Raw genomic sequence first — 10,778 nt, 5'->3', positions numbered from 1 at the left:
CTGGAGTGCAGTGGCCGGATCTCAGTTCACTGCAAGCTCCGCCTCCCGGGTTTACGCCATTCTCCTGCCTCAGCCTCCTGAGTAGCTGGGACTACAGGCGCCCGCCACCTCGCCCGGCTAGTTTTTCGTATTTTTTAGTAGAGACGGGGTTTCACAGTGTTAGCCAGGATGGTCTCGATCTCCTGACCTCGTAATCCGCCCGTCTCGGCCTCCCAAAGTGCTGGGATTACAGGCTTGAGCCACCGCGCCCGGCCTAATTTTTGTATTTTTAACAGAGACAAGTTTTCACCATGTTGGCCAGCCTGGTCTTGAACTCCTGACCTCAGGTGATCCGCCCGCCTCGGCCTCCCAAAGTGCTGGGATTACAAGCGTGAGCCACTGCGTCCTGTCCTGAAAGAGAGACTTTTAAAAGTCCAAATTAGTGAAGTGATGTGCAGTTGGTATCCTGCCTCACTGCCCAGTGCAATTTTGGGTGATTCACGCAACCACTGGGAAATATGTCTCTGATGGCGAAGTGGGGATGACAGGTGAAACTGTCAGGACTGTAGCCTCCTGACTCCAAGTCTAGTGTTCTCTCCACCCCACCAATGCCAGTCAAGGGCTTCTGAACTTTCGTGACCTCCTAGCATCCCTCTCATTAATGGTGCTTCATGGACATTTCACACAGTGTAATTAAGCATTATAAGGAGTTTGGAAAGGAGCAACACAAAATCTTGTACAACCTATGAGTTGCTTTAAAACTCACATGTAAGAATATTCACAACAGCATGGACTTCCAGTCTTCTTATAACAATATTTACTTTAAACTTGGGATCTAAAGTTGACAAAGACCTTAAGGAATAGGAAGACAAAGGGAGCTGTCTGTCTATGGCTTGTTAGCTCCTGAAGTTAATGCTTCTCACAGGGACAAGAGTCAGCCAAAGGATAGTGCTCTAGGCAAACTGGAAAATGTTCCTAAATGTTCCTCCATCCACAAATCACGGATTAATGCCTGGGCATTGAGTGGCAAATCTTACGAGATGCTTCTCTGCTTTTCCCAGTTAACCTTCATCCTGTCAGTGGACAGCATGACCTGTTATTGGGTGCTCACTAGAACCAGGGACATGAGTGATCTCATTTAATTCTTACAACTACCTATACATAATATACTCCCCTAGTTCATCTGAGAACATTGACTATTAGACACACTTATTTTATGTGCCAAAAAAGGAAGCCACTGCCGACTACAAGTCTAAGACCCCCATATGTTACAAGATGCTTTTTTTCCCCCAGGAATGTTAAGATTACATAAATTACACTGTCTTAGCATTGTTGAAATGGGAATATTTTCCCACTTTACAGACAAAGAAACTGAGGTACACAGAAAGAGAAAGTAATTTACCCTTAAGGTCACAGAGCTGGTAAGCAGAGCACAAGATACAGACCCAGTCAGTCCAGTCACCTTTCCATGGCAGTAAAAGATTTCCCAACAGCCTCGTGAATTACTCAAAACTGCAGTGGGCAGAGAGACAGACACTGGCATCTAACTCTGGTTCCAGCAGGAGCACAGGAGCTCATTAGTGCAGCAATTCTCGGACTATCTCTGAACCTGACCACTCTGAACATGTCCACTCAAGAGGGCACTGCAAGAGACACCTCTAATAAACTGTAATTTCTCTCCAGGGAAAAACAACGTGGTACAATGGAAAAAGCATGTTTTGTTTGCTTGGACACAGGGTCTTACTCTGTCATCTAGGATGGTCTCAAACTCCTGGCCTCAAGTAATCCTCTTGCCTTGGCCTCCCAAAGTACTGGGATTACAAGATGTGAGCCACTGTGCCTGGCCCAAAAAAGCACATTTTTTGATTCAATGTCCTAGACTGACATTCTTGCTCCACCATCTAACCAGCTTGTCACCTTAGGCAAGTTACTGATTTGCTCTGAGCCTCGGTTTCCTCTTCTGTAAAATGAGGCTATCACACACCTCCCTTAGAGGGCTGCTCTAGGACTGGAGAGGATATATACACAAGGGGCAGAAAACAGTACCTGGCTGAGGAGGAACTCAACAATGCTCTCTTTTCTATACTAGTCTTCTGCCTCGGGACAGAATCAAAGAATAATCATTCCCTGTGACCTCAGTGATTCCCAAGGAGACCTTCAGGAGATAAGGATCAGACAGAAGAAAGCAGACCCTGAGGGATATTCAGGCAAAGAAAATGAACTAGAAACACCTAGAGGACAAGAGACAGTGTATGTTTAATGAACTTCCTAACTCTGAATGAATGAATTGATAAATGGAAAAAAAGAAAGAACAGGAATTTTCCATCAAAAAATACCAGTCAACAGACGTGAGGATTAATATAATTTAATATTGAACCTGACACAGAAAACTGGTCTTTGAAGATTCAGTTTGATACTGAAAGTAATCTACAGTGAGGAGAATTTCCCCATTGCTCTGTTCTCATACTAAGTAATAAACTGTGCAGTTCTCCCCTCTCTTTCCTCAAGGGATTCAGAAAACCTTCCAGAAAAGAGCAGCTTTTGACTTGAAGGAAAGGCAACTAATATGGCATACAGAAACAACCTCTTCCTCCTTTAAAAACAAACAAAAAAAACCCTCCATCATATCTATAATGCTAGCAGTTTCTGGCATACAGCAAAATTATTAATAATTTCTTTTCTGACTCCAGGCAACTGCTTTTTGTCCAAAACATGCTATATATTTATTCTATCTAAAAGTCTAATCTTTCCTGCTTCTTCTCCAGAAGCACTCTAACATAATCTCTACTAATGAACAATATGTTTGGTATATGCTGTGTCTAATCTTCTCACACGATGACAACTCGCTCTTCAAACCTCCAACACTCAGCCCAAACCAAACTCCTGAATTTTTCCTCCCTCCTCGTCTGTCCCAGCCCCTGGGTTGCTTGTCAGTGGACTCAATTACCACCATCTTCTGATGTGAATCAATTTGTTAATCTCCTTCCTCTCAGGCACAGTGCCTTTTACTGGAGATAAACATGCAAGCAAGTTCAGTTCACCCAGAGCCCTCCACATCCTCTCCCTCCAAGCCTTCACACTCCCAAAGAGGCCCAGAAAAAAAAGGAAGAAATGTTACGGCAAAATCCCACTCTATTCACATCACCTCAGGAGGCTGGTTTTCCATAACTTTAGACCAACTACCATGTTTGGGGAGACTCTGACTGAATACTGTTTATGCTCTGGGTAAGAGCTAACAGAAATGGCAGTTTCATTCTTCCAATATGAGACAAGCGTCTCTGTGTGACCCAGCTCTAAAACTCACTAACCTAGACTCCTCAAACTCCCCATACTCCAGAGTTCAAGGATAACCTGCCCTCCATTTTTCCTTATTGTTTTCCATATAAAAGTCACTCGTTGTTTCCTCTCCAGCTTATACCTGGCTCCTGAAATGACTCCTCTGAATCCTCAAAACATGTAAAAGATTCATTCCTTTTAATGCATGTGCAGAGTGGTGATGGTGTGAAGACGCTGGCACTTTAAACGTGAATACGGCACAAGCCCTGCCCTCAAAGAGCCCACAATTTTCCCTCAGCTCTAAAAAAGGCTGTGCTCCCTGGGCAGTGTCTGTAAAACACAGTGACAAAGTACTTCATAGCTCTGGAGACAGAGCGAGGGTGGAAACAGACTTTGCCCTTACATTTGATGCCCTGTAACCATAACAACCGATGGTTTAAGTAACTATCAACCCACTGAGGGGTTAAGTTTTCCAAAAATCGTTTTCAAAAGGGGAAGACTCCCCTGCACCAACTCCCATGGCAGCCGTGCGCTCTGGGCAGCGTGTGGTGCAATGTGGCTAGCCGTTCCCCGCCTTCCCCGGTCCCATCGTATGGTTTCCGTGCTCAGCAGCCAGCAGCTACGGCGTCCACGGCCACACCGCCTCCCCGCAGGGCACCTGGCGCTAGGCCTCAGCCCAATGTCACTTGTTAACCTTCCGATCCCCCGGATTTCGGCACGCCGACGCCTCCCTGCTAAAGCACACAAACCACCCCACCGCCACCCGTGTTCTCCAGGAGTTGGAGAAAAACAACCCGGGCGCAGACAACCATTGACAGATTCGAGTAAAAGTAACTGCGGTTCTCGACTTCCAAGCATTTCGCGTCGCAGGTGAGGGGGGCGGCAGGAACCCGGGGCCCCATTCATAAAATTGCAAGCCGTTTTCCTCTAGTTTGCGCGTGACGGTGCCTCCCTGCCCGGCGCCGGGGACCGCAGGCTAAGGGGACGGGGCCGGCAGCTCCTCCGGCCGGAGTCGAGCCCGAGCCATCCGGCGGGGCCCCGAAGGAAGGGATCGCCCAGGAGCGTCGCGGGTGGGCGTCCCTGTCAATACCCGGACCGTGACAGCGGGGTGGGGGGCCGAGCCCCGCCACGCCAAGGGCCGCCGGACCCGGCCGGTACTCTGAAGCCCGCGGGGTCGATCCGCGCCCAACCCGGGCCTTCTCCACGGGGCGCTCCCTCCACCGCCCCCGCCTGGCCCCGAGACTACTCACCCCAGATCCGCTGGCTGCCTCATTGTACTGCGCCGGCGCCTGTGCTCCCGGCCGCCGCGACTCCGGCTTCGGCTGGGGCACCGGCAGCGGTCCTGCCGCCCTGCAGCCCGCCCCGCCCCGGGGCCGCACGCCGGCGCCCCCGCCCGGCGGACCCAGCCCCGCGTCGCGCCGCCGCCGCCCCAACCAGAGGGCGCGGGGGCGGAGCAAACGGCACGCCAGGCTCAACCAATCCAGTTCTACCGCGCTCTGAAGTGAGGCCGCGGAAATGGGCGAGCGATTCGTCAGGTCTGTTAAAGGGGCCACCGCCCTTGGAGCTAGGGAGAGGAGGTGGGGAGGGTTACCTGGAGGAGCCCCGGGTGAGAGGGACAAGAGCTTCACTCTCCCCACACGGGGCTGCACGCTCTCCCCAGCTCTTTACACTTCTTAATTTCCTCTTCGTGCAGTCCAGCAGCAACAAGTGCCCTTGAGACGAGGGCTGGGGGGGTGAGGTGGGGTGACTGAGGCTCGGAGAACCAGGGGTATCCCCCTGGGCAGATTCACTCGATTTGCATTTTAGAGGGCCATCAGACACATCTATCCCCGTCCAACTGCAGAAGTTGATTTAAAAAGGCAAATTCCCAGTTTTCCCCAGTATGTACTTCCCCCACCTAACTACCGCACTACCACATCCTATCCTGAACTAACTGTTACTAGTTTTTTTGTTCGTTGTCTCACTATGTCGCCCAGGCTGGAGTGCAGTGCCGTCATCTGGGCTCACTGCAACCTCCGCCTCCCGTGTTAAAGCGATTCTCCTGCCTCAGCCTGCCGAGTAGCTGGGACTACAGGCGCACGCCACCACGCCTGTCTAATTTTTGTATTTTTAGTAGAGACGGGGTTTCACCATTTTGGCCAGGATGGTCTCGATCTCTTGACCTCGTGATACGCCGCCCCGGCCTCCCAAAGTACTGGGATTACAGGCGTGAGCCACCGCGCCCGGCCACGAGTTCTTAGAGCTTAGAACTTACCTGGTATTAACTACTCATTTTTACAGAGGCAATATCTGAGGCCCAGAGAGGTAAATTCTCACTTAGAATGAGCTTCCTGGGATGGCAATGCCCATTGTGCATTTATCTTCTGTGAACCTGGGTTGGCTGGCAGAAGCACTGGCATATAGGGAGAGTTCCCTCTGCATATCCACATTGCCTGTCGGTGTGTCTCATGCCTTAGTGGGTCCCAAACTTCAACGTCAGATCATCCTGGAGGGTTTAAACATGAAGATCTCTAAGTCCCACCCCAGAGCCTGTAATTCACTAAGTCTGGGATGGCCTTCAACACCCCTCCCTCCAGGTGATTCTAATGCAGGTGGTACAAGGACCACACTCAGGTGCATATTTTGAGTCTATCATAGTCATGAAATTCAAATTCAACTGGCAAAATGAAAGCCAAACTCCTTTCATCCTCAGAATTAGTAATATGGTTGCGAGACTTGCTAGTAAGGGTGGAGGTGACCTACTAAGACACTCAGAACAGAATAAGTCATGCCAAGAACTGAGTGTAGAAGGGCACTGGACCCAGATAAACAAAAGCTGAAAGTTTGAAATCCTCAAGCAGGAAGAAGATTTGGTGTCTCAAGCAAGGGGAAGCCAGGCTAGTTCTCTGACCCATGAGACAGTGCATAAATATCTTAATGGCAGACACACTCCTGCTCACCACCAGGCCCAGTCATAATCCCAGAAGAATGCCCTGCTACTCTGGTGCCTCATTCCAATGCCATCAAGCGCTGCTCACCATTCTGGCAACATTACTCTCCCTAGTATCCCAGACACCTGTCTGACCCAGAAGTCACTGCCCTCAGACTTGCAGGTCAGATCTTGCAGGTCTAGACAACTGCCTGACCCAGAAGTCATTGTCCTCAGACTTGGAGGTCAGCCCCCGCCCACTAGATCTTGCAGGTCAGCCGTCTGCCACACAGATCTCGGGCTCTTGGAATGGCCTCCACACAATAACCCTGTTTGTGCTGTGATTTCTGATGGGTGTTGTGTTGCCAGGGGCGACTCTGCACAAGGATTGATCAGCCTCCTCAGAGTGCAGTCTCTGGGCTGCAGGCATTACTGCCTGGGATCACCACTTGCTTCTATTGCTCTTCCCAAAGAAAAAGGAAATCATGTCCCAACAGGAGAGGTTTCCAGTTGTGGTTATCTGGAAATGTGCAACAAAGGCAGTTATCAATGGAGACACAGGCTGAAACTCTCCTTGGCCACAGCTTCAGCCCCCTAACTCAGGGAGAGAGAGAGAAAGGGTAGGGGCCCTGGAGCTGCCCCCTGCAAAGGTCCTTGGAAGCTGGCAATGTGCCTCTCAGAGTGCCCACCAACCTCCTTTCCCTACCAAGCTCCATGTAAGTGTTAAATTAATTAATACATTCCAACCAGATCTCAAGCTAGAAGCCAGTAAGATCCAGCATGAACACTTAGAAGAATCCCTTCTTTTGAAATGTGAGGAATTTAGATGCATTGAAAATAAGTGAACATATCATCACACAATAATGTTTCCTACCTTTTTTTTTTTTTTTTTTTTTTGAGATAGAGTCAGCCTCTGTCATGTCACCCAGGCCAGAGTGCAGTGGCATGATCTTGGCTCACTTGTAACCTCTGCCTCCTGAGTTCAAGTAATTCTCCTGTCTCAGCCTCCCCGAGAAGCTGGGACTACAGGCACGTGCTACCACACCCAGCTAATTTTTTGTATTTTTAGTAGAGACGAGGTTTCACCATGTTGGCCTGGCTGGTCTCGAACTCTTGACCTCAGGTGATCTGCCCGCCTCGGCCTCCCAAAGTGCTGGGATTACAGGCATGAGTCGCTGCGTCTGGCCTGTTTCCTAACTTAAGAGGTTACTATGTGCCAGGTACTATGCCAAGTCCCTTGCACATAGTAATTCACTGAAACCTTACAGTAACTCTTTAGGGTAGATATGACCATTATTTTCTCCATTTTATGGATGCAGAAACTGAAGTTCACAGATTAGTGATGTGTCCGAGATAGCAGGGCTCGTTGAAGAAATAGCCAGCATTCATGACCCTAACCACCAGGCTTCTCCAGTGCCTGCCAAGATGCCCTGTCTTGCTACCAGAAACAGGATGGATAACTTCAAAAGGCAAAAGAAACAAATATCACTTGTCTTCATCAAAAGGAAGTATAATATAGGAGCACTGACTTGGAGTTTAAGTCCCATTGCTCTAACTTACCATCTGTTTGACCTTGAACAAGTTGAATAATTAAATCTCTTTGAGTCTTAGATCACTCATCTATAAAATGGGAACAATAACATATTCTGCCCGCTTGGACTGACAGGAAAATAAAATCAAATGAATATGTATGAATACATATGAACTTTGAACTTATAAATCACATTTTGTTTTGCTTTGTTTTGTTCTGTTTGAGATGGAGTCTCGCCATGTTGCCCAGACTGGTCTCAAACTCCTGGGCTCAAGCGATATTCCTGCCTTAACCTCCCAAAGTACTGAGATTACAGGCATGAGCCACTGTGCCTGGCCCAAATCATGCTTAAAAGAGTGATTTTAGAGCGTGGCATCTGTGACTCAATGTAGTGACCTCTGAGAAAGGTTAGGGATTGTGATGCTAAATTCAGATATCAAGCAAGATTCCTTACTTTGTCCCCCAAATAACTACTCTATATGTATAGCATGTACAAAGTGATCTAAATTTTTTCACCTAGAGTAGGATCTTAAGTCACAGGAATGCGAGCCCAAGCTAATACTCTGCCCTCTTTCTCTACCCCAACCCCCTCAACCCTCATGCCAGGCTCTCTTGAAACCCAGGTTTCACCTATCAGGTTAAGCCCACATAGGTTCTGATATACTTGAAAGATTCCCAATTATTGCATTTCAGGAGAATCCTTATTTTCTCACCAATCTCTAAACAAACCAAAAAATGCTCTAAGATTTTTGTTGTTGCTGTTTTGAAACAGGGTCTTTCTCTGTCGCCCAGGCTGGAGTGCAGTGGCACACTCATGGCTCATGCAGCCTTGACCTCCTGGGTTCCAGTGATCTTCCCACCTCAGCCTCCTGATTAGCTGGGACTACAGGCATGTGCCACTACACCTGGCTAATTTTTTTCTACTTTTTGTAGAGATGAGGTCTTGCTGTCTTCTTCCAAGCTGGTCATGAACCCCTGGGCTCAAATGATCCTCCTGCCTCGGTATCCCAAAGTGCTGGGATTAGGCATGAGCCACTATGCCCAGCCTAAGATTTTTAATTCTGTTTTTGACATTGCACACTTGGAGATAGAAATGGTTAAGAAGTACAGAAAAGCAAAACGTTGATCCACATGTACATCTAACAAAGATTAGGGATCATTATGCCACAAGCCACACCATTAATGAGCAATCACTGTGCACTCAGTACCAGGTGGTGGGCTCAGTACTGGGGATAGAGATCAAGGCACTTGTAGATGCTAGATCTAGTAGAGAAACTGACACTTTGATAGACCATTACAGGCTTCCTTAGAGGAAGCCCAGGACCTGTGGGGACACAGAATAGGCGCTTAGAACCCCTGGGGAACCGAATAATGTTTTTAGGGGTGGCCAGATGAAGGTCATTATGAAGAGAAGCCAGAAAGTTTACAAAAACCCAAGTAAGAGTCACCAAACCCAAGGGAGAAGACATTGAAAGAGAGAGCAACAGATGCCACAGCAACAGCAACAGATGCCACAGAAGGGTCAAATTAGAAGAGGCCTGAAAGTATGCTTTGGGATTTCAAAATCAGAAAAGTAGGGTCATTGACACATGCAGCATAGATGTGGCTGGAAATGTAGAGGCTCCCTAGAGCTGGGCTGAGGAGAAGAGTTAAGGAAAAAGAAGAATTGGCCAGGTGCAGTGGCTCACGCCTTTAATCCCAACACTTTGGGAGACCAAGGCGGGTGGATCACTTGAGGTCAGGAGTTCAAGACCAGCATGGCCAACATGGTGAAACCCTGTCTCTACTAAAAATACAAAAATTAGCCAGATGTGGTGGTGCACGCCTGTAATCCCAGCTACTCGGGAGGCTGAAGCAGAAGAATCCCTTGAAACTGGGAGGTGGAGATTGCAGTGAGCTGAGATCACACCATTGCACTCCAGCCTGGGCAACAGAGTGAGACTCCATCTCAAAAAAAAGAAAAAAAAAAGAATGAAGAGACTGTGCAGTGATGGGGTCCAAGGAGGCCCAAGGGGACAAGAGAGTGGCCCTGGGTCGAGGTAGGAAGCAAAGTCATCTCTTGAGAATGGGTGGGGAGGGGATGACGAAGGGCTTTGAGGGGCACCGTGAGGGTCTGGAAAAGCCACCAAGAGGAATGAAAGTGGGAGCTGCCCGATGGAGAGGGAGGATTCTGGGAAACCCATGCATTTGTGGTGGCACCAGGTCTGCAGAGTTGGGTGGATGACTCTCTAGGGCTTAGCCACAGAAGCCAGGTATGGAGAATCCCAGGGTTAGGGATGGACAGACAGGAGAAATACTAAACAGTTGAGGACACTGACAACAGGGTGGTTGAAAAGATAGGTCGTGGGTTCCATGCTGGATAGGAAATCCAAAGAGGGGATAGATGGGAGGAAATATGTGGTGGCAGGAAAGATGAGAGGAAACTGACTTTGTTTGTTGGTGAACCATTCCAAGTGATGACAAGGTCAGGTGTGGCCACAGAATGGGAGTTTCTAAAGATGCTCAACTCCTGGGTTTTCTCTTCCCCTGGTTCCTTTATGGGAAATAATCAATCTGAGGACTGGGCAAGGCTCCAGCACTTTCTTTCCACTCTGAACCAGCACTGGGAAGGCTCTGCAAGATCAGGGGCAGGGGGAGAGGCTCATTCATGACTGGTTTTCCTTCTGAAATGAAAACTTGTTTATAATCAGGACTCCCACCACCTTTGAGATACGAACATTTGTGGGAAGGGCTCCTTGAGGGACGTCATCAGGGGCTTTAGAGATGCCTCAAGTGGTGGATGCACTCACAAGAATAATTCCCTGCCATACTGGGGCAGCAGACAGTGGTGATGCCCATTATTTACTTTGCTAGTTAGCATGTGAGGCCTGAGGTTATTAAATATAAATGGCTCAAAGCTCTGTCATTCCAAGGCCTGCTGGGGAATGGTAGCTTCTAACGGATGTGGAGCAGTGCCAGGGTGGAATTTCTAAAGAGAAAGACTGACATTTTCCTCCCTTTCTGCCCTGATTCTGCGTGTTGTCTCTCAGGGCCTTCCCAACACTCTGCATAGAGAAGGAATATGCCTTTCAGCACATACTCCCT

This window comes from Rhinopithecus bieti, unplaced genomic scaffold (genome assembly GCF_001698545.2).
Source record: "Rhinopithecus bieti isolate Rb0 unplaced genomic scaffold, ASM169854v2 scaffold_12928, whole genome shotgun sequence".
In the NCBI taxonomy this organism is placed as follows: Eukaryota; Metazoa; Chordata; class Mammalia; order Primates; family Cercopithecidae; genus Rhinopithecus; species Rhinopithecus bieti.
The sequence above is the reverse complement of the archived record's forward strand: the minus strand, read 5'-3'. Positions refer to the sequence as shown.